This window comes from Microcaecilia unicolor, chromosome 4 (genome assembly GCF_901765095.1).
Source record: "Microcaecilia unicolor chromosome 4, aMicUni1.1, whole genome shotgun sequence".
NCBI classification, from domain to species: Eukaryota; Metazoa; Chordata; class Amphibia; order Gymnophiona; family Siphonopidae; genus Microcaecilia; species Microcaecilia unicolor.
This window is the reverse complement of record NC_044034.1, coordinates 21,204,344-21,230,030: the sequence shown is the minus strand read 5'-3', so window position 1 is coordinate 21,230,030 and position 25,687 is coordinate 21,204,344. Positions and strand designations below refer to the sequence as shown.

Below are 25,687 nucleotides of genomic sequence, written 5' to 3'. Positions count from 1 at the left end.
AATGCGAAGAAATGCAAAGTGATGCATTTAGGGAGTAGAAACCCACGAGATACTTATGTGTTAGGCGGTGAGAGTCTGATAGGTACTGAGGGGGAGAGGGATCTTGGGGTGATAGTATCCGAGGATCTGAAGGCAACGAAACAGTGTGACAAGGCGGTGGCCGTAGCGAGAAGGTTCCTAGGCTGTATACTACTACTACTTAACATTTCTAGAGCGCTACTAGGGTGATCAGCAGAAGAAAGGAATTGTTGATGCCCCTGTACAAGTCGTTGGTCAGGCCCCACCTGGAGTATTGTGTTCAGTTTTGGAGGCCGTACCTTGCAAAGGACGTTAAAAAAAATAGAAGCGGTGCAAAGAAAAGCTACGAGAATGGTATGGGATTTGCGTTCCAAGACGTATGAGCAGAGACTTGCTGACCTGAACATGTATACCCTGGAGGAAAGGAGGAACAGGGGTGATATGATACAGATGTTCAAATACTTGAAAGGTATTAATCCGCAAAAAAATATTTTCCGGAGATGGGAAGGCGGTAGAACGAGAGGACATGAAATGAGATTGAAGGGGGGCAGACTCAAAAAAGATGTCAGGAAGTATTTTTTCACGGAGAGGGTGGTGGATGCTTGGAATGCCCTCCCGCGGGAGGTGGTGGAGATGAAAACGGTAACGGAATTCAAACATGCATGGAATGTGCATAAAGGAATCCTGTGCAGTAGGGATGGATCCTCAGAAGCTTAGCCGAAATTGGGTGGCGGAGCAGGTGGGGGAAGAGAGGTTGGTAGTTGGGAGGCGAGGATAGTGGAGGGCAGACTTACACGGTCTGTGCCCTGAAAAAGGCAGGTACAAATCAAGGTAAGGTATACACATATGAGTTTATCTTGTTGGGCAGACTGGATGGACCATGCAGGTCTTTTTCTGCCGTCATCTACTATGTTACTACTTGCACTTGTGTTCTAAGATGACTGCATCCCAGATCTTGTGCTTCTTCTGGTTCCTGTAGTTAATCAGCTGGGAGGACATTACGACCACACCTCATTCAATGACTGGTTTTCGTGCATCTCCCTTAAGCATCTCTAATGCGCACAGTTTGAGACACACTGGCTTAAATCCTTGAAAACCAGGCCAACATCAAGCTCCTATTACATTTGTTTTTCCACACAGTCTTTGAGAGATGTGCCCTTGGAATTCAACACCAAGCATTCAAAATATCCAGTCAGGAACACTGCCAGCAACAACAGAAAATTAACAACTATGCTGCAAAATTATATGCATGGTATGTGGTAGTAGATATCAGTTACCGCTTAATAGCAGCAACTGCAGCATAAAACTGGCTTGATTATCAAGAAATGAGGAATGCAAAAAAAAAAAAAAAGTGAATTGCTCTAATAATAAATTCTTAAATTTCACAGTAGTCAGAAGTAGCTAAAGTGAGCCTATTCCTTAAACCAAAATCTAGTTTAAGCATAATAATGCATGTCTAATGCATTTCTAACACAAGCTTCCTCAAATACACTAGAAATTTTACATAAACATGTGCTTGTTTGGTTAATTATTAAATAAATAGTTAAAGTAGCTGTTATAACTCAAAAGGTTTCTGCTAGAAAGGACTGCAGTCAGGGATTGTAGGTATTTTTATTTTTGTTACATTTGTACCCCGCGCTTTCCCACTCATGGCAGGCTCAATGCGACTTACATGGGGCAATGGAGGGTTAAGTGACTTGCCCAGAGTCACAAGGAGCTGCCTGTGCCTGAAGTGGGAATTGAACTCAGTTCCTCAGGACCAAAGTCCACCACCCTAACCACTAGGCCACTACTCCACTGAGGAGAAATTAGAGGATTTTTATATATAGTATCAGTAGAAAAAGAACAACAGTTGATAGTTAAAAAAAAAAAAGGCATATATTTTCCAGCTGACCCTGTGTGTTTTGAAGGCGTGCTATATTACATTAAGTTTATATAATCAACTTCCTTGATAAAGTTCAACCCAAAGCAATTCACAGCGAAGGTAGTACAATAAATTAAAATAATACAAACAGTGTAAGTACTGACAGGTTATTGGGGTAAATGATGGATTTTTTTTTTAATGTATCTTTGTTTCAGGACAGTCCATCTTGCATGCTTAAAAATATCTCACTGTTCCCAAAAACATTTTCATACTGGTGTAATTACTGAGGCAAATGTAGATCAAATCTCCAATTCTTTTTTGGTGAAATTGATGTTTGAGAAAGAGGTGGTCTCCAAAATTAGCTATTAATTGAAGGACAATGTGTTTGATGAAGGGTAAGCATAATTTAGGGAAGGGTGTGGAAATAAACTGTTCTTTAATGAAGCTATGGACTTGTTACAAATTTATATGGAAAAGAACTTTAGTAATCAATTTGGATTTAACCTCCGCTTTTGATTTAGTAGAGCCCGAGATATTGTTGGTGAGCTGCACCTGGTTGGGGCGGTCTGGTAATGTCTCAAATTAATATTTAGCCTTTTCTTAATCTTTAGCCTCTTCTAAAAGGGTGGGGGGGGGGGGATGGGGTGTGCCTTCAGGCAACTTGTTTCATCGTATTTGTTTTTCTGTTCTTTTTTTTTTACATCGTTTTGCAGCCACTAGGTCACCTGATCCATCAAATGGTCTATTCTCCCGTTTAGGTATGCTGATGATAACCAGATAACATCACCCCAGCTGAAGTTCTGAAATGGACTACTGGGCAATTAAATAGCTGTCTGAAGCAAGTTGCATCTTGGCTACGTATGAGCTGGTTGATGTTGAACACAGCCAAGTCAGAAATGGTTTGTTTTGGTAAAGCTGATTGGCTGGCACCATCTGAAAGACCCCAGACTGACAGAAAAGTTTTTATTCCCCACAAAAATTCCATTAGGAACCTTAAAGTTCCAGTAGATTCCTAAGGGCATTTTTTATGCCTAAATTGCTAAGGAAACACAAACTGCCTGTTTCAAGTGTTGGCTTGTAAGGTAATTAAAACCTTATCTGTATGAGGATGCCCTTCATTCAATCATGCAGGCCTTGGTTGGTAGTGCTACAGACTACTACACAGTCTTTATATTGGGTTGCCTATTAAGGTCCTGCAGAAGCTTCAAATTATTCAAAACATGGCAGCATGGACACTGATAGGGCCCTGAGGAATGAATGTGCATGCCCTGCATTGGATAAACTTAAAATGGCTGCCAAAAAGGAAATATGTTCAAATTGTTGATTCTAACTTTTTAATATGATGCATCAAGAGCAATCTAAATTTCTGATTGAATAGTTATGTGCCTGCAAAGAGATTATATTCTTCCCAAGATTAGCTGTTGGTTGCCCCTTAGAACAGTAAGAAAAACTGCCCTTGATACGCAAGATCTTCTCATCTGCTGTGCCTACTACTACTTAACATTTCTAGAGCGCTACTAGGGTTACGCAGCCCTGTACAAGTTAACAAAGAAGGATGGTCCCTGCTCAAAGGAGCTTGTGCCTAGCACTGTAGAACATGCTCCTGTGGTTCACACTTGTCAGGATGCCTGTAGATAAGGTGGGGCTCCATCTGAACCCTCCCCCCAGAGCCTTCGATATGCCCCACACCATTCACCCTCATTTAGGTGTATTCAATTCTGGTCAACTCTATGTAAAAAAAATATATATAGTGGAATTAGAAAAAAAATGATTCAAAGAAGAGCGCCCAAAATGATAACGTGGATGAAACTCCTCTCATATGAAGAAAGGCTAAAGAGGTTATGGTTCAGCTTGGAAAAAAGAGACGGCTATGATTGAGGTCTACAAATTCCTGAGTGGAAGTAAATCTATTTTTTTATGCTTTCAAAAAGTACAAAGACCAGGGAACGCAATGAAATTACATGGAAATACTTTTACAATAGGAGGAAATTTTTTTTCATTCAACAAATAGTTAAGCTCTGGCACTCATTTCTACATCTGTCTGTTCATCCTGGCCAGGTGGACAGTAGCACATTCCTATCACTATCCTTTTCCCCTTTACACATGGAATGTCAATTAATAGGGATTCTAAGATGTGCTATGCATCCTGAAGAATTTTCAATTTATTTGATTCAAGGCCCTCCTTAACATACAAAGCTACCCCTCCACCAATTTGAACCACTCTATTACTACGATATAATTTGTACCCCAATATGACAGTGTCCCACTGGTTATTCTCCTTCCACCAGGTCTTAAAGATACCCACTAATCATTTAGTGCAATATATTCTAACTCTCCCAACTTATTTCTTAGGTTTCTGGCATTCGCATACAGACATTTCAAACTATGTTTGTTGTTCCTATTTACATCTTGCTCAGCAGTTGACAGTGATAATGTGCAATATTTTGTCTGCTTTTTAGACACCTGGTCTATTATGCTCTCTATTGAAACCTTGCTATCAGGAAATCCTATCTTCCCTGTTTTGGTGGTATCTTTGAAAAATACCTTGTTCCAAACCGTGAGCATTTGAACAACTGTCAGCCTTCCCCCAGTTTCTAGTTGAAAAGCTGCTCTATCTTCTTTTTAAATGCCAGCAGACTGATCCCACCCTGGTTATGGTGAGGCCCATCATTCCAGAATAGGCTCTCCTTCCCCAGAATGTTACCCAATTGCTAACAAACCTAAAACCCTCAGCCGGCGTGGCTAAACAGTAAGATAAAGGAAATCATTAGAGCCAAAAAACAATCCTTCAGAAAGTGGAGAAGAGAACCAACTGAAAGTAACAGGATAGATCATAAGGAATGCCAAGCCAAATGCAAAGCGGAGATAAGGAGGGCAAAAAAGGACTTTGAGAAGAAATTAGCGTTGGAAGCAAAAATACATAGTAAAAACTTTTTTAGATACATTAAAAGCAGGAAACCGGCCAAAGAGTCGGTTGGGCCGCTGGACGAAAATGGTGTTAAAGGGGCGATCAAGGAGGACAAAGCCGTAGCGGAGAAATTAAATGAATTCTTTGCTTCGGTCTTCACCGAGGAGGATTTGGGGGGGACACCGGTGCCGGAAAGAATATTTGAAGCAGGGGAGTCGGAGAAACTAAACAAATTCTCTGTAACCTTGGAGGATGTAATGGGTCAGTTCAGCAAGCTGAAGAGTAGTAAATCACCGGGACCTGATGGTATTCATCCCAGAGTATTAATAGAACTAAAAAATGAACTTGCGGAGCTACTGTTAGAAATATGCAATCTGTCCCTAAAATCGAGTGTAATACCGGAAGACTGGAGGGTAGCCAATGTTACTCCGATTTTTAAGAAAGATTCCAGAGGAGATCCGGGAAATTATAGACCGGTGAGTCTGACGTCGGTGCCGGGCAAGATGGTGGAGGCTATTATTAAGAATAAAATTGCAGAGCATATACAAAAACATGGACTGATGAGACAAAGTCAGCACGGATTTAGGGAAGGGAAGTCTTGCCTCACCAATCTAATGCATTTTTTTGAGGGGGTAAGCAAACATGTGGACAATGGGGAGCCGGTTGATATTGTATATCTGGATTTTCAGAAGGCGTTTGACAAAGTGCCGCACGAAAGACTCCTGAAGAAATTGCAGAGTCATGGAATCGGAGGTAGGGTATTATTATGGATTAAGAACTGGTTGAAAGATAGGAAGCAGAGAGTAGGATTGCGTGGCCAGTATTCTCAGTGGAGGAGGGTAGTTAGTGGGGTCCCGCAGGGGTCTGTGCTGGGTCCGTTGCTTTTTAATGTATTTATAAATGACCTAGAGATGGGAATAACTAGTGAGGTAATTAAATTCGCCGATGACACAAAATTATTCAGGGTCGTCAAGTCGCAGGAGGAATGTGAACGATTACAGGAGGACCTTGCGAGACTGGGAGAATGGGCGTGCAAGTGGCAGATGAAGTTCAATGTTGACAAGTGCAAAGTGATGCATGTGGGTAAGAGGAACCCGAATTATAGCTACGTCTTGCAAGGTTCCGCGTTAGGAGTTACGGATCAAGAAAGGGATCTGGGTGTCGTCGTCGATGATACGCTGAAACCTTCTGCTCAGTGTGCTGCTGCGGCTAGGAAAGCGAATAGAATGTTGGGTGTTATTAGGAAGGGTATGGAGTCCAGGTGTGCGGAAGTTATAATGCCGTTGTATCGCTCCATGGTGCGACCGCACCTGGAGTATTGTGTTCAGTACTGGTCTCCGTATCTCAAAAAAGATATAGTAGAATTGGAAAAGGTACAGCGAAGGGCGACGAAAATGATAGTGGGGATGGGACGACTTTCCTATGAAGAGAGGCTGAGAAGGCTAGGGCTTTTCAGCTTGGAGAAGAGACGGCTGAGGGGAGATATGATAGAAGTGTATAAAATAATGAGTGGAATGGATCGGGTGGATGTGAAGCGACTGTTCACGCTATCCAAAAATACTAGGACTAGAGGGCATGAGTTGAAGCTACAGTGTGGTAAATTTAAAACGAATCGGAGAAAATTTTTCTTCACCCAACGTGTAATTAGACTCTGGAATTCATTGCCGGAGAACGTGGTAAGGGCGGTTAGCTTGACGGAGTTTAAAAAGGGGTTAGATAGATTCCTAAAGGACAAGTCCATAGACCGCTATTAAATGGACTTGGAAAAATTCCGCATTTTTAGGTATAACTTGTCTGGAATGTTTTTACGTTTGGGGAGCGTGCCAGGTGCCCTTGACCTGGATTGGCCACTGTCGGTGACAGGATGCTGGGCTAGATGGACCTTTGGTCTTTCCCAGTATGGCACTACTTATGTACTTATGTACTCCACTATAGCCTCATTCACACACTGAAACTCTGGAGCAATGCCGGTCTCTTGAGCCATGCGAATGGAATGGGGAACACTGAAAATACAGAGCTTTCTTCTTAAGAGCCTAAATTTGGCTTCCAGAACCTCTCCCCCACATTTTCCTATGTCATTAGTACCCACATGTACCAAGACAGGAGGCTCCTCTCCAGCACTATCTAAAATCCTATCTAAGTGACAAGTGAAGTTTGTAACCTTCGCACCAGGCAGACAGTTACCAGATGATCCTCATGTCCACCAGCCACTCAGCTATCTACATGCCTAATAATTGAATCACCAACTACAACAGCTATCCTAAGCCTTCCCTCCTGGGCAGAGCTCCTGAAGACGTATTCTCGGTGCAAGAGGATACTGCATCCCCTGGTGGGCTGGTCCTGGCTACAGATGAGAAACAAGTGGCAAATGCACAAGTACAGTGGGAAATACAAAGTGTTACTCCAGGAACCATTCATTGATCAAAATCAGACACATGAATGGTCAAGGAGAGGTGAATTGAAACCTAAGGATGAGACTGATAGTTGCAGCCCAGGACAACAGATCAAGGACAAGATGGTTTATAGCAAGCATTGAAAAACTGGTGCAACAGACAGATTCTGTAACAAAGAGTTACAAACAGTTACGCATCTCATGGGCTCTAAGTGCTGATGGTGGAAAATTTTATACAGGGAGGCATAAGGTGGCATGTCTTATTCATTGGAAATCCTGTAAGCTTAGTAACATAGTAGATGGCGGAATATAAAGACCAGTATGGTCCACCCAGTCTGCCCAACAAGATGAACTCGTTACATATGGAATGAAGTGATAAATCATATGTACAACTGATCTCGATTTATCCTTGCCTTTTTTGGGGGCATAGACCATAGAAGTCTGCCCAGCACGTTCCTTGTTCTAAACTTTCTTAAGTTGTTGTCATAGACCCTGAAAAGCTCCACTCCAGCCCATCCAAGTCTATTCAGCCTTGATCAGGGCACAGATTGTAGAAGTCTTCCCAGCACCGGCTTTCCTACCTAATCTCCCCTAATTTTCTTTGGATCCGATCCTACCAAACAGAATTCCTTCATGTTTGTCCCTTGCATTTTTGAATTCCATTACAGTTTTCATCCCTACCACCTCCCGTGGGAGGGCATTCCAGGTATCTACCACCCTCTCAGTGAAAAATATACTGCCTGTCATTATTCCTGATTCAGCTCCCTTTCAACTTTAATTCAAGCCCTCTAGTCCTATCACCTTCCCGTCTCTGGAAAAGGTCTGTTTGCGGATTAACACCTTTCAAATATTTGAAGGTCTGTATCATATCATCCCTGTTTCTCCTTTCCTCCCGAGTATACGTGTTTAGGTCAGCAAGTCTGTCCATGTATGTCTTGCTACGTTCTGCTGGTGTACCAGAAAAGCATTGGGATCATGACTAAGAGAACTATATTAAAAGTCCCCATCCCAACTGATAAAAAGCTGGATGCAAGAAAACTGGATACAGGGGTAAACAAGAAAAACACCAGAAAGGCATTGATTGCAGAGGCATCGGTCCCAAGTGATTACTCAGTGAATCATGTGGCAAGAGAGAGAAGATCCTCAAGTACCAAGAAATGCAATCAGAGACCAAAAAAACCCAAAAAGGTGACAGAAGGACACAGAAATATTCCCCATCATTTTGGGTGCCACGTGCTTGATCAAAAATTATTTTTAAGTACACCTTGATAAGTTGCCTATACATGTTACATCTTATGAACTCTAGAAAGAAAGCTCTCTTTGGCATAATGCCAGTATTACGGCAAGCATTAGCAGTAAATTTGAGAGCCTGAGATCATACTCCACATGCCCTAGCTTAGGAGTGACGTTCATTCCTATCATATTATGCACAAACCTAATCCAGTTGGAGAAATTGCATCCCTGTTTTAAATATAAACCACTCTTCACAAAATAGCTTACTGACACCCTGTTTTGATTCTAAAATATCTTGACTTTATCCTCAATTCTTAAACTGAATGTTTACAAAAGTATCAGTGAATTGATCTGATGACTGTGTTTTCTCTCTCTCTCTCTCTATATATATATAGATAGATAGATATAGATATATATATATAGATTGTAAGCTCTTTTGAGCAGAGACTGTCTCTTTGTGTCAGGTGTTCAGCGCTGCGTACGTCTGGTAGAGCTATACAAATGCTAATAATATATATATACAGTGGGGGAAATAAGTATTTGATCCCTTGTTGATTTTGTAAGTTTGCCCACTGACAAAGACATGAGCAGCCCATAATTGAAGGGTAGGTTATTGGTAACAGTGAGAGATAGCACATCACAAATTAAATCCGGAAAATCACATTGTGGAAAGTATATGAATTTATTTGCATTCTGCAGAGGGAAATAAGTATTTGATCCCCCACCAACCAGTAAGAGATCTGGCCCCTACAGACCAGGTAGATGCTCCAAATCAACTCGTTACCTGCATGACAGCTGTCGGCAATGGTCACCTGTATGAAAGACACCTGTCCACAGACTCAGTGAATCAGTCAGACTCTAACCTCTACAAAATGGCCAAGAGCAAGGAGCTGTCTAAGGATGTCAGGGACAAGATCATACACCTGCACAAGGCTGGAATGGGCTACAAAACCATCAGTAAGACGCTGGGCGAGAAGGAGACAACTGTTGGTGCCATAGTAAGAAAATGGAAGAAGTACAAAATGACTGTCAATCGACAAAGATCTGGGGCTCCACGCAAAATCTCACCTCGTGGGGTATCCTTGATCATGAGGAAGGTTAGAAATCAGCCTACAACTACAAGGGGGGAACTTGTCAATGATCTCAAGGCAGCTGGGACCACTGTCACCACGAAAACCATTGGTAACACATTACGACATAACGGATTGCAATCCTGCAGTGCCCGCAAGGTCCCCCTGCTCCGGAAGGCACATGTGACGGCCCGTCTGAAGTTTGCCAGTGAACACCTGGATGATGCCGAGAGTGATTGGGAGAAGGTGCTGTGGTCAGATGAGACAAAAATTGAGCTCTTTGGCATGAACTCAACTCGCCGTGTTTGGAGGAAGAGAAATGCTGCCTATGACCCAAAGAATACCGTCCCCACTGTCAAGCATGGAGGTGGAAATGTTATGTTTTGGGGGTGTTTCTCTGCTAAGGGCACAGGACTACTTCACCGCATCAATGGGAGAATGGATGGGGCCATGTACCGTACAATTCTGAGTGACAACCTCCTTCCCTCCGCCAGGGCCTTAAAAATGGGTCGTGGCTGGGTCTTCCAGCACGACAATGACCCAAAACATACAGCCAAGGCAACAAAGGAGTGGCTCAGGAAGAAGCACATTAGGGTCATGGAGTGGCCTAGCCAGTCACCAGACCTTAATCCCATTGAAAACTTATGGAGGGAGCTGAAGCTGCGAGTTGCCAAGCGACAGCCCAGAACTCTTAATGATTTAGAGATGATCTGCAAAGAGGAGTGGACCAAAATTCCTCCTGACATGTGTGCAAACCTCATCATCAACTACAGAAGACGTCTGACCGCTGTGCTTGCCAACAAGGGTTTTGCCACCAAGTATTAGGTCTTGTTTGCCAGAGGGATTAAATACTTATTTCCCTCTGCAGAATGCAAATAAATTCATATACTTTCCACAATGTGATTTTCCGGATTTAATTTGTGATGTGCTATCTCTCACTGTTACCAATAACCTACCCTTCAATTATGGGCTGCTCATGTCTTTGTCAGTGGGCAAACTTACAAAATCAGCAAGGGATCAAATACTTATTTCCCCCACTGTATATATATATACACATACACCCCCCTCCCCCCCAATATATCTATATACTGAAAAAAAAGGGAAAATATATGGCAATGCCCCAAATACCAAAAAGATTGTTAAGGTCAAGAAAGGAATTATTGAACTAGATTTTTCTGCACCAGAGTGATTGTAACATGAAAGGCTATACTTCTCTGATAGAGAATTCCAATTGAGATTTGAAAAGATTCCCTTGTGCCAACTTGGCGAAAAAACACTACATCTTTTGCTAATGTAATTAATTTATTGCAAGCCTGAACACAGCATGCCCTACGTGCCCCTACTCTACATAAGCTAAGAACAGGAAAGTTTTGCTGGAGGAAGGGAAGTCTGGGAATTTAGAGAGAGGATAAGCATCTGATCTTACAGTTTTAATTATACAGTTAAATATCCTGTGTTACATAAAATACAGTGCCTTGTAAAAAAAAAAGGTTTCACACTCACATTATTTAGGCAGCAGAAAGTGAAAAAAAAATGTACAATTCAAGGTGCACTAAGTTGCAGCTTGTTTCACTGATCTACAAAACATACTCTACCCTTTCAATATGAAAGAATAATTAAAGAATATTCAAAAACAATCCTATATAATAAAACTCACCCTCAACGTTCTGAGGACACTGACGTCACTGTCAGGTCCTCCGGGCACTTCCTTCCGGTTCGAAGCCTTCGTGGTGGTGAAGCCACCGAAAACAGTGTTGAGGCCCCGCCCTCGCGTCAAACGTGATGACGTCAAGGGCGGAGCAATGACAACAGATTGAAAGTGGCGTGCAAGGTCAGCAACAATGGCGGACGAACGCCGACGGAGTGAGTATGGAGGGGGGGGGGGAGGTCCGGAAGGAAACCGTGCTAGCGCCCGTTTCATTGCCGCAAGAAACGGGCATGTTTTACTAGTTAGGAATAAGAAACTAAAGTATTCACTGTATACATTTTCACACCCTTACTCACGGTGAATCTGAATTAGCTCTAGTTCCAAAAATGGACTACTTATGAGCATTGTTATGGCACACAAAGCTCACCTGTGCCAATCACAGTAACCAAGCAGATTTTAATATTCTTGGATTAAGAATCAAGCTGCTTATTTTGTATGATTGTAGTCCCAAGAAGACAAGTATATGGGATTCCACCCGCCCCCCTTTTTCTTTTCTAATTAAAGCAGGGTGAAAATCTTTTCCATTTAAAGACATATTCTCCTGTAAAAGCTTGCATCCTAGTATAATGCTCTCTATTATCTATGACAGATAGAAACAGGATATCACTGAGTGCACAATATTCATTGCCAGTTACAGAGAGTGAGCGTTCAGATGAGGAATCCTTCCCATGGTCCTAAATTAATAACATCAGGAGACTGAGACAGACTACATGGGTGAGTTCTGTGTACGGGATTCTCTTCTCTGGAGTCATACAAGTACTCTCTATGCAGTATCCTTTTGTGTAGAGGCTTTCTGCAGAGTGACTGGCTGTCCAAGTGCTGTGGTTGTCTGCAAAATTTTCCTTTGCACAGTAGTAGCTCCCTGTGCTGAACAGGGAATGAAGACTAAGCATATAGGTTCTGACCAACATGCATGTAAGTATCTGGACCAAATCTTGGCAGGGTATGTTTATATGTGCCAAATGGGTGGACTTTCTGTGGGTACTGCAAAGATGTGGGCACCATTAACTGCTGAAAGGAAAGCAATGTCTCGGTATAATACAGAACAATTCTCTGCTGTTTCCCTCTGAGTAAAATTGGGTGTAAACAAATTCACCACAATCCTGAGGGTTATTAAAAACCTGGCATTTATAAAAAAAAAAAAAAAAAAAAAGACGACTTCTATCAAGATTCTCTCCTGAAGAGAAACGGCTCATCAAATCACAATAGCTTAATTTGAATAAATACTCCCAAGAATATAAACTGTAAGCAGAAAACACTTTACCTACTTATCTATAAATTGTAAATATGTTATGTTACATTTACATACTGCCTTCCTTGATCAAAGTTCAATACAAAGCAGTTTACAGCAAAACTAGTACAATAAAAAAAATCATAAGATCAATATGAAATCACTTAATTTTTAATATTTGCATGCTTAATGACAATGCTTTTAGTTTTCACAATAATTTCCTAGGAATTGAAGAGTAAAACAGATTTTTTTTTAAATCCCTATGCAATGGACAGACTTAATAGCAATTTAATTAGGGCATTTACAATTCTTGATTTAGAGGACTGTAAGTCCGCCTGTTTACATAGTATATAAAATTGCACAAATTATAGACAACCAGCTCAATTAAATAATTGATGTGCAACAGAGTAGTTTTGAAGACAAATCTGCCTTGAAACTTACCAAATGAATGAAAGAATAAGTTATAGAAAACATTTTAAATCTAATCTGATGATGGATCATATTGAAAATGCATTTCAACAGTCTTCGGCTATGATCTAGTAATATTTCACAGCAAAATGGCCACTGGGAATCAGTCTTTAGGATTCATTTAAGGTTTACGATCAAACTATGTACCGTATTTTTCGGACTATAAGACGCACTTTTCTCCCCCCAAATTTGGGAGGAAAATGGGGGGTGCGTCTTATAGTCCGAAGGTAGAGATTTCCCTCCCTCCCTCCAAGTTCGGGATCGCCCGCCCACCCTCCCTCCCTCCGAGTTCGGGATCGCCCTCCCCCCGGCCCTGTCACCACTTCTCCCTACTCATGTCACGCGATCTTCCCTGGTGGTCTAGTGACGTCGGGGCAGGAAAGAGCCCCCTCTTTCCTGCCCAGCGCGCTGCTCTCCGTCCTCCTGTATGCAGCTTGACGGTCTCGGCGAGATTCAAAATGGCCGCCGAGACTTCTATTCTCGGCGGCCATTTTGAATCTCGCCGAGACCGTCAGGCAGCATACAGGAGGACGGAGAGCAGCGTGCTGGGCAAGAAAGAGGGGGCTCTTTCCTGCCCCGACGTCACTAGACCACCAGGGAAGATCGCGTGACGTGAGTAGGGAGAAGTGGTGACAGGGCCGGGGGGAGGGCGATCCCGAACTCGGACAAGACGCACCGGAGCACCTAGGTTTTAGAGGAGGGAAAAAGGAAAAATTTTTTTTCCTATTTCCCTCCTCTAAAACCTAGGTGCGTCTTATGGTCCGGTGCGTCTTATAGTCCAAAAAATACGGTATATTAGAATGAAAATCACACCCAAACAAAAATCATATGGCGTAAATCAGGGGTTCTCAACCTAGTCCTCATGACCCACAATGAATATGCATGTGATAAATGTGCAAGCACTGCCTCCTTTGTAATCTACCTCATGCATATTCATTGTGGGTATCCTGAAAACCTGACTGGCTAGGTGTGTCCCAAGGACTGGGTTGAGAATTCCCGGTGTAAATAAAAGGGTTTACCCATTCCCAACTAACATCCCTTTCACAGCCAACAACTGGTAATGGAAAGAAGAGGGTGGGGGTGTTCCTCTCATATATTTAAACTATTCTTTAAAAAGTTTAACAGATATCATAAAAATCAGATGAGAAGAGACAAAGCAAACAAATAAAACAAAAAGATAAATCACCATACCTTTACAGAGAACAGTTTCTCTCCTAGCAAGTCTTCCAGGGGTTTGATGTACACGATAAGAAGCTGTGATGAGAGCCTCAACTGAGATTTTCTGGTGTATGAACTGACCTCAGATTGCACACATTGCACCAGCAGAGACCTCAAAAGTCAACTCTACAATTAAATACAAAATAGTTATATCTTTACATATTCTAATACCACAGGTGCTTAATTACACAACCTGGATAATTATCATAACCGATTTAGAAATGTGGTAAACAATTATTTTTGTACACAAAATCATAATTTGTACCTTCAAATGGATGAAACATACATATACTAAGATTAAGATGTAGGCTATTATGGTTCCATTTTAACCAATAAAATTCAACCTGATAGTGGACTACATCCTAGATAGGTTGTATTCCCAAAGCTTGCAAAGGGATCCTTTTTGCAAAACCACACTAGCAATTTCACCACAGAAAATGCGACAAAGGCCATAGGAATCGAATGGGCTTCATCTCATTTGCTGGGCCAAAATCATTAGTGCAGCTTTGTAAAAAGAGCCCAAAGAATTTAATTTTAACTATGCATTCTGCTTTTTATAATTATATTTACAGATTTACATCCTGCATTATCCAACAGTCTAGGTAGGTTACAAACAACAGACATATCATCAAATAAAACCACAATAAATCAACAATACTAAAGGAGATGGATAACCCAAAATGAATAACTTCACTCAGAGCCCCACAATTTATTACTTCATTTTCTAAAGAAAAGGGTGGCCTAGTAAATATTATACCCTACTTGGCAAGACATAGGATATGGTTTTATAATGGGACATCTATGTAAAACATCCAAAAGGGGTGCCTATTTTAAGTTTATTTTATAAAAGCAACATAGGACCCTATAGGCTTTTATAAAATGAGGCTCCTAGATCCAGTGCCAACTGTGTACAAATCCCAACACACATTTAAACCTCTGAAGTTATTAAAAAACACATGCAGCAACCGAACTCTGCCCCTGCTCCCAACCTATATGTCCAGGAACGCCTACACACAGCACATGTATAAGTAAGCTCCATCTTGTTGGCACACATTTAAAAATATGAGCTTACTAGGAAAAAAGGCCCGTTTCTCAGCGCAATGAAACGGGCGCTAGCAAGGTTCTATAATGGTAGGGGCCCGCTCCCTCCGTCCCTCCGAGCTGCTTGCCTGCCTCCGTGTGACCGTTTGAGGTTGAGGTTGTTCATGGTTCGCTCTGTGTGGGGAGGGTTTTGTTTTTTTGCTGCGCCTCCGTGCCTGTGCCGTTTCGGCCCTCGAGTGTCATTGCTCCGCCCTCAACGTCATCATGTTTTGACGCGAGGGCGGTGCAGACACTCAGGGGCACACCGGATATCTCGGGCGCCTCAACTTCCGTGGAGGCTTCATTAGAACGTTGGGGTTGCCTTTTATATAGAGAGATTATTCCAGCATCCAATTTTATCAAAAGTCTTTTCTCCATGTAAAACGAAAAAGTTTATCTAGCCTGATAATTTTCTTTCCTTTATTCACAGCAGATGAATCCAGAGACAGGTGGGTTGTGACCATCTACCAGCAGGACAAGATAGAGAGCACTGATCTGAAGTCAGTCTTGTTGGACAGTATTGTTCCTGGCGTCCTCAGTATATCTCGTAACAGCGCAAAGGAACAAATGCAGAACACAACTCCTTCCACACAGAACTCCCCAACAGAAAAAACACAAACCTGAAACGAGCCCAACAACGAAGATAAACACACCCTTGCACCACGTCCCGCTGAACACACCCATTCACCCCAGCCACTGACTGTTTGGGGCTCTGGATTCATCTGCTGTGACTAAAGGAAAGAAAATTATCAGGTAAGGTAAAATTTTTTGTTCCTTAGCGTCAGCAGCAGATGAATCCAGAGACAGGAGGGATGTACCAAAGTAGTATCTAAACCGGGTGGGGACCTTGGTATAGGAGTTCCGGCGTCCCTGGAAGACGAAGGGGGCTGGTCCACTAACAGAGACACCAGATCTGCATATCATGGCCTGTGTAGCCAGTCTGACGCGATTAAGCAGGGCATCAATGTCTTTGGTCCAGACATCCCTTCTGCTGAAACATCTGGTGGCCTTGGCATTGTGGCTCGTTGCTATGAGGTCAATCACCACACTCCCTCACTTCCGTACAATTAAATGGAAGGCCTTCTCCAAGAACTGCCACTCCCCCCGGGTCCACCGTGTGGTGACTGACAAAGTCGGCTGTAACAATCTGTGTCCCCACTATGTAGGCTGCTGACAGCTGTGACAGACTTCACTCTGCCCACAGCAGGAGCAAATCTGCTTCACACGATAGCGTGCTGCTCATAGTGCCCCCCCCCCTGGCAACTGATGTAAGCAGTATGAAGCACAACAGCGAAGATGGCTGTGCCACGTATTTGTTGGTAAAAGTTTTTCTGATTTTCAAAATAATTCTGTGTGAGAGCAAATGTTGCAAAAGTAATAATTAAAAAATTTGAAATACAGCGTAAAATCTTCCCGTTTCTTAAAGTGTTTTCAATTATGGAGAGAGCTTCAAGATGTTCGCTCTAAGATCTGTCACGTTACATACTCTACGTATTTACCACACATTTATGTGCAATCTTTCTTGCATTTTTTTATATATATATTTTTTTTTAATGCTACATCATAGAGATATATATTGTTGCATCTTTCTTTTGTTTGACAGCAGTTTTGGGGCCATTTTTGACTTCTCATTATGCACAGTATTTTGGTGCACCAGGCGCATCAATTTGTTGAAATATGCAGACAATGAAAAGTAAACTTTTTCCTCTGTTTTTCCCCCCCCTGCTCTTCTTTTTCATATCTATTCTCGGTAACAGCTAACGTTTCACTTTCTGCATAATTTTGATCTCACTCTCCATACATAGTACTTCCAACACCATTAGGATACAAGTTTTAATTAGGACATCAGCTCTTTTAGTATATGAAACAATGTTAAATGGTATCTAACTTTATGATTTTTTTTTTAAAAATTGTCAAGTCCTTATACTCTTATGGTTATTGTTTAAATTTACATGGTTCTTTTTGCTGCACAGCTGATAAGTACTCAATTTTGTCACTTAATTTTGATGCGTCAAATTGCCAGATGTCATCACTCCATTTTCATTGTAAAAAAATTTTTTTCCATGATGTAAATTAATTTGTCTATATCTAGGTATTTATATATTGGATGATATTTTTTTTTTTAATTCTTTATTTATAATTTTTCACATTTACATCTCATGACATAAACCAGGAAATATCAGAATATACAACTTAAGAAGCAAAAACAAAATTACTTATTACCAAGATAGGTTCTAAGTTAAAATTATCAGATTAATATTAGTCCACAATAAATTGAGACAAGATACTAGGAAAATGAAAGGAAAAACAAGCCTATAAAAATAAGCCAATTATTATAACGGTAAGGGCATAGCTGATATCTACAGCCGACGTATCAGCACTTTAATTAGGGAGGCAACACATTAGGTATTTGAACATTTTCCTTAGATGAAATAAATTGTAATAATTTTTGAGGGGTAAAAAATATATAATTATTTAAACCAAACGTTATATGACATTTGCATGGGAACTTCAAGAGAAAAGTAGCACCTAATTTTAAAACTCTAGGTTTATAAAGTAAAAATTCCTTTCTTCTCCTTTGTGTGTTCCTAGCTAAGTCGGGGAAAATCTGTATTTTTTGCCCCAAAAATACATCATTTAAATGGCGAAAATATAATCTAAGAATATTATGTCTATCAGGTTCAAGAGCAAAAGTCACAAGCAATGTTGTTCTCTCTGTAATACATTCCAGAGAGTTCTCAAGGAATTCAGTCAAGTTCAAATTTACAGTAGCCTGGGGTTGCTCCTTCGATGGTTTCACTGTTCCAGTAATATACTGGAGCCGTGTAATAGGTGGAAATCCCTCCTTCGGAATCCCCAAAACCTCACCAAGATATTTTTTAAGCATATCACCTGCTGGTATTAAAGGAGATTTGGGGAAATTCAACAGCCTCAGGTTATTCTTCCGAGTGTTATTTTCCAGGTATTCTAACTTTCTTTCCTGAATTTCTTTTTCCTTAACCAAAGTTACAGTTAAATTCTTTAATTGTTTAACCTCATTTTCCATCTGAGAAATCTTTTCCTTATGTTCTTGAACATTTGAAGATAGATCTTGAGTAGTCTGTTTCAATTCACCTATCTCGCCCTTAATAGAAGTATTCATCTGCAGTAACATTCCGTTTACCTCCTGTATTGCATCCCATAAACTGTCCATAGTCACCGATACTGGTCTTTTTCTTCCACCACTTTTCTCGGAAGTCGAACCTCGGGTGGCAGGGGTAACGTCCTGCGTCTGCCCCTGCTTTGCTGTTCCTAAACTCGAGGTTAATCCGGCGGTGGGTCCTCCTACCACGGGCAACGGAGCACACGCTTCCAGCTGCAGTGACCCCACCGCTAGCAATTCACTTCCGGGTTGTGGAGGCGCGGTGAAAGCGGGAGGACTCAACGTCGCTCCCTCAGCGCTGCACTCAACTCCCGAAGGGTTTGAGACCGTCGAAGTGGAGGTCAGCTCGCCAAGGATCCCGATACCAAAGTTCTCCAATGTCGCTTGCCTAGAGATTGGTGTCGACGTTGGTACCACGGAGGTAGGTACCAGCGTTTTCCCCTTTCTTTTCCCCATCTAAACCGTCAGGGAAAGAAATTCTCAGGATCGTACAAAGAAGATTCTGAGGAGCTCCGGGTTCACACAACCGTTATCGCCGCCATCTTGTCTCCTATTGGATGATATTTTAATCTGATGTTTCTTATTAGATACCTTCGATAGATGATCCTATTTGTTACAAGAGGTATTGACCTTCAATTGCATATATGGTTTTCCCTGCTTTTTATTCATTCAGGAGACTTACTTATTTTTTTTGTATAATTTGTATTTCAGTATTGCCTAATTGTGTCAAAGTTTGTTTTTATTTTCTTTTTTATATCATCTTTGTTTTTATTTTTTGTATTATCATGATTTGATTTTATTTAATCTGTATAATTATATTTCGCTATTTATTATTTATTGCACTAGGCGGAGTGGCAGTGCTGATAAGAAAAGGGATAGGTACAAAGTCCGAATTAGTGAAAGCAGATCCAAAAGGGCGATATGTTTTGGTACGGATATGGGTACAACAGAGAAACTTCCTACTTCTGGGAATATATGGACGAAATATTTATGATGCACAATTTTACCCTAATCTTGTTCAGATGTGCCTCCCATACAAACCTGAGCAGCTCCTGGTAATGGGAGATCTCAACCTAGTGGCAGATCTAAATGCAGACTGTTCTAACCCGAGAGTTGCTTCGAGAGGAGAACCAAGAGCGCATGTACTTAACTCCTTTAAGCGCGCTCTCAATTTGGTAGACACTTGGCGTAGTTTGCACCCTGGGGAGAGAGACTTTACTCACCTTTCCAGAGCACATGGCACACTTTCCAGAATAGATTATATATTAATAGCCCAGACCGCATTTCCGTGGGTGCGGGCCACTGAGATAGGCCCGGAAGAGGTATCAGATCATTCCATAATATGGATAGATGTGGAGGTACCCGGGTTCTATCAGCAGGGTAGGAATTGGAGGTTCCCAAGCTATTTGTCCCAGAATAGTGAATTCCAAGAGCATATCAAAAAGAAATGGGAGGACTATGTTCAGAATAATAGGGAACACATGGATCAGCCTGGTCTGTTCTGGAGTGCAGCTAAAGCCGTACTCAGAGGAGAGATAATAGCCTTTGTACACGCTCACAATAAAAAGCAAACAATAGCAATAATGAGACTGGAACAATCTTTAAAAAAAGCAAAAGCTAGATACATTAAGCAGCAGACCCAAGAACATAAAGACCAGCTTCGAGCACTGCAGGCAACGCTTAATGCTTTGCTTCATGACCGAAGCAAGAGATACCTAGCACATCAGAAATTTAAATTTCGCAGGTTTGGAAACAGACCAGGGGCGATGTTAGCAAACTTAGTTTCGGCGTGGGGACCACGCAAGCCGATAATAGCCCTCCAAGATGAGACGGGTTTCATGCAGAATAAGAGCGAAAGGATAGCCGAGATATTGACAAAAATTTTTTCTAGATTGTATAGTTCGCCAGAGGACCCAGAGGAAGGAGAAATACAAAAAAATTTGGAACAGGCAGAGCTCCCGAAATTAACAGACAGTGAACGAGCAGTCTTAGAAGAACCATTAGATGCTAGGGAGATACAGGAAGTAGTAAAGTCCCTACCACTTGGATCTGCGCCAGGCCCTGATGGGTATACCGGGGAATTTTATAAAATTCTACCACTCTCCTTTTACCCGGTTATCAGTGACTACTATGAACAAGTGGTTAGGGAGGGCCATTTCCCACATCATGCAAACACAGCCTTGATCTCCCTGATCTTGAAACCCGGGAGGCCAGAGGGTCAGGCTGATTCATATAGGCCCATCTCCTTACTCAATGTTGACCTAAAAATACTGGCCAGGATCCTAGCGAATCGCTTGGCCGGGATTTTACCCTGATTAGTGGGTGAGGAGCAGGTGGGATTTGTTAAGACTAGACAGGCAGCCAAAAACGTGCGTAGACTGCTATTAGCCATGGCGACCGGTCAGCTGACAAAAACCCCAACATCCATAACTTCACTCGATGCTGAAAAAGCATTTGATCAGGTGGGGCGGACATATTTGTTCCAAGTACTGAGGCATATGGGTTTTGGGGGCTGGTATTATAGAGCTATAGAATCCTTGTATGCGAATCCGTCTGCCTCAGTGATAGTAAATGGAGTTAAAGCAGAATCATTTGGAATATCCAGGGGCACCAGACAGGGATGCCCCTTATCCCCTACATTGTTTATATTATCATTAGAACCCTTACTGAGGCTTATAAAGAGAGCAGAGGGGATCCCCGGGGTGCAAGTTGGGGGGGACACCATAAAGGCCTTAGCATTCGCAGATGATCTGATGATAATATCAGCCTGCCCGATGAACTCTTTGGACCAGCTGCTGAACCTAACAAGGGAATTTGGGCAAGTCTCTGGTTTCACGCTGAATAAAAAAAAAGTCTCAAATAATGGATGTATATCCGAGTGGAACCCAGCAAGAGAAGGAAAGGTGTCCCATAGCCAGAGTGGAAGAGAAAATTAAATACCTTGGAACCAACATTCCGCAAGACCTATCTAAATTATACCAAGAAAATGTTGAACCCTTGCTTGAGACTACTCGCATAAAACTCCAGTTGTGGGAGAAATATCCGCTGTCCCTTATGGGACGAATTGCCATTTATAACATGATGATAGTACCAAAGTGGCTCTATAAATTTCAAACCCTTCCACTTTTTCTCAAGAAAGAAGATGAAAAACGCTTGCACCGGTATATACAGCGTTTTCTGTGGAAAGGAAGGAAAGCACGTCTCCCAGTACGGACGCTGCAAATACCACGAGAATATGGCGGATTGGGATTGCTCAGCATTAGGTATCTCACAATAGCAAGTGGTATGCGACATATTTCTGATTGGTACAGATCAACCTCAGACTTTTCAGCAACAAATTTGGAAACAACCTTAACGCAGGGAATACATTTCAGTAGCTTATTGCATGTGGGAGGCTGTCAAGCTCCTAAAGTCCTACAACAATCTCATATAATGCCCACGGCAAAGGCGGTCTGGAAGTGGGTTTGCCGTCATCATCAATTTTCTGGACGAATTACGCCATTTCAAGCAATTTGCAATAACCCACAATTCCCACCAGGAACTCTACACCGTAGATTTAGCCAATGGCAGCAGAGAGGACTGGTATACTTACATCAGGTTTTGACGTCAGAGGGAAGAACCAGGCCTTTCATGGAGCTTCAGGCCCAGTTTAAATTTGATCAAAGAGATAGATTCTACTACTGGCAATTGAGACATTATATAAACAGCTTGCCCTGGGAATGCCTCACAGAAGATGTGCAGGAGGAGATTCCCTCAGCCTTTTCACTAAGGGCACAGGGCAGAGTGTCTTTGACAATGCATCATAGACATTTAAGAGACATGACAGAAGAAACAGACTATGTAACACTGGCCCAGGCATGGACGGAGGAACTGCTAATGACTTTAACACCTCAAATACTACAGGAACACATTTATTCGACGCAAAAATCATCAAAGATGGTCCAATATTGTGAAATGGAATACAAATTTGCATTAAGAACTTACATTCCACCAAGGAGAGCCTTCCATATGGGAGTCTCTCCAGACGGGGCATGCCCTAAGTGCGGGATGCAGGGCGCGACGCTAGGGCACATGTTCTGGTCTTGCTCAAAAATACAAAGATTTTGGACCAGAGTAATACAAATGACATCCAGTATGTGGGGCGCCACATGGAAGAAAGGGCCGCTGTTGCTGTTCGGAAGACCAAGGATAGTTCGACCAACTCCAGCAGGCTTCAAGGGATTTACTTGTAGAGCTGTAATGGCAGCGAAAAAACTTATTCTCACAGAGTGGATTACAAACAAAGAGCCGAATCTGCAGCAGTGGCGTGAACTGTTAATGGATTACATGAAATTCGAAAAGAGACTAGCAGACAATAAAGGAGAACGGAGATTTACAGACAAAGACTTCTATCGACTATGGACCCCGTTTTGGCAGACAATACCCCCAGGGGGTAGAGGACGCATTTTAAATATGTGAGAAATGGTCAATGTTATCATCAAGAAGAATAGACTTTACTAAACAAAGGGTTGAGGGCGGGAGATGGGAGGAGGGGAGGGGAGGGGGGATGGAGATGGGGATAGAGAGGGTGGGATGAGTAAGTCCTGACGAGCTAAGTTTAAAGTTTGTTATTATACAGAATACTGTACTGAGACTGGGAAGGGTCAATGTTCCTAAACCAGGCCTATGTATAACCTATAGAATAGAATAGCATTGGAGAGATAGAAGAATTTGTAAAATGTTTTTTTTGGTACCACATGCAAAACAATAAACAAATTTTAAAATAAAAATTATTTATTGCACTTGTATCCCATATTTTCCCACCTATTTGCAGGCTCAATGTGGCTTACAAAGACCTGTTATGGCATTACCATACCAGGGTAAAGAATACAATTGGTGTTACAAAGAAATCAAGGAAAAACAAGAGGATCTGGTCAAGCAGTTATAGAAAGAGACATTCTGTATAAAGGTGTGTAGGTGTTGTGTTATAGTTAGTTATAACTGTGTCAAAGTTTGTTTATATATCTACCTTGTTTTTATATTTTTTATAAATCTACTTTGTATTTGTATTATTATGACTTGATTTTATTTAATTTTCTGTAATAGACTCCTGATGCAGGCCTAGTTGGCCGAAACACAGCTGTGTCGAGTCTCCATCATCTTTAATAAACAGTTTTTATCTGGAGCGTCGTCTATTGTTCTTAATCATCTTCACTGTTGTACTACATACTGTATACCTCTGTGGAGATTTGTTTCTTCTGTGTGTACATCAATCTTTCTTTTGGAGAACTGATGTAAGCCACCATCATTATGTATCCGAGAACACGCGCACCGGTTTTCCCCGCACTAGGAGAGTGAACGCCTGGAGAGGCAGGCATACTGCCTTAGAGTTCCAAGCGACTGATTATCCATTGAGTCTCGGCTACCAACCAGAGGCCCTGAACTACCTGTGACTGACAATGCACCCCCCCCCCCCAATCCGGAGAGACTGGCGTCAGTGGTCACTACCACCCAACTGGGAGTGGACAACGGCATCCCACGAGGGACTGGTGTCGGTGGTCACTACCACCCAATTGGGAGTGGACAACGGCATCCCACGAGGGACTGGTGTCGGTGGTCACTACCACCCAATTGGGAGTGGACAATGGCATCCAGCGAGACAGCGAGCTGGGTCTCAACCAGGCAATGCTGTTCCTTGCCAAAGAAAGCCACCAGATCCATCGCTCATACTCCTGCAGCACCAGCAACCAACTGCTCAACAGCGAGAGCTACAGGGGTTTCATGCAAGCTACAGGTCCATGGCACCACCTCTAAGGTCACCACCATTGAACCCTGCACCTAAACATAATGCCAACCCCTGGGGGTAGAAATCTGCAGTAACCGAAAAATCTGCATCCTCAATTTGCCCTGCTGCTGGTGGGGCAAAAACACCTTGCTGTGTACAGTATTGGATCACACACCCAGATATTCCAGCGTCTGCGAGGGCTGAAGGCGACTCTTTTGGAAGTTGATAACCCAACCCAGAGACTGCAACAGTTGCATGACTCTGGCCATCGCCGCCACATTCTCTTATCAGGATGACACTCTGATCAGCCAATCATTCAGATAGAGCTGAACCCAGATGTCCTCCTTTTGCAAAGCTGCGGCTACCACCACCATAACCTTGGGAGAAGGTTATGGTGGTCAGACTGAAAGGAAGCTTGAAACTGAAAATGTCAGCCCAAACGCAGAAAGCACTAATGTGCATGCCAAATGGGAATCTGCAAATAAGCCTCTGGGAGCTCTAAGGCCGTGAGAAACTCCTCAGGATGGACCATGGCGATCACTTATCTTAATGTCTCCATGCAAAAGTGCCGAATATTGAGGCAGCAGTCATCTCCCTCGAGGTCCAACACCAGACAGAAGGGTCTTTTTTGGGAACCACAAATAAATGGAATAACGATCTGAGCTCCATTCCTGAGGAGGCAAATGAACAATTGCCCACAACCAGAGTAACTGCTGCAACATGTCTTGAACTGCCATCAGCCTGCGGCCGCCCACACACAGAGAAACCAAGAAAAAAATATGCAACGGGAAAGGAAAACTAATTTATACCCATCTTGAATAAGATCCAAGAGTCACTGGTCCGACGTGATTCTGGCCCACTCTTTGTAATAGTGAGTCCCCCAATGGGTGCGATGGTACACCATCATTGGGAAGCTCTAAGTGCTGGGGGAGCTCTGATGACACTTCAGGTCCATCTGCCCAGACGAAAGGACCACTTCTGCTGATAATGCAAGCACTGAGAAAAGCTGGGTCGTCCCAGTCGGTATTTTCTACTATCCTTGAAATGAAGTTTGAACTCTCCAGCCTTCCCAGAACGGTGAGGTTTGTCCACTGGCAGGTGCTGTCTTGGAATCCCTGAGATCCTTAACCAGCTTGGAAGCCGCATCTGCCACCCAGTGCCGCAGCCACAGCAAGTGACAGGATACCACCAGGGACATCTGCTTGGCAGACGTTTGGAACAGGTCATACAAGGAGTCTGCTAAATAAGTCTCCACAATCGACAAGAATCAGGACCCCCGTTTCCAACATGGCATCTGCCGTCTGTTGAATCCAAGAGAGACATGCTCGAGACGCATAACAGCTGCAGAGTCAAAGCTGAAACCTCAAAGGAAACCTTCAAGGTAGACTCCAGCTTACGGTCCTGGATATCTTTTGAGTGCCACGCCTCCCTCAATCGGCAATATGGTCTTTTTAGTGTCCACCGCCACCAAAACATCCACATGTGTAAGTGCCAAGCACTCCAGCTCTCCCGCTGCTACAGGGTAGAGGCGAGTCATTGCCCTAGCCACCAGGGTGTCCCCACTAATCAGAAATCAGCTCCTGCATGGCCT

The 25,687-nt window shown here is 42.5% G+C and overlaps 1 long non-coding RNA gene across 2 annotated transcripts in view; it reads right to left on the bottom strand.

The window, feature by feature from the left end:
* LOC115467835 overlaps nt 1-25,687 on the bottom strand; it is a 197,749-nt gene that overhangs the window by 129,329 nt on the left and 42,733 nt on the right. For both annotated transcript variants that reach the window (XR_003941766.1, XR_003941767.1), the window contains exon 2: nt 14,084-14,236. This is a non-coding gene — a long non-coding RNA (uncharacterized LOC115467835). The remainder of the gene's footprint in view (nt 1-14,083; nt 14,237-25,687) is intronic.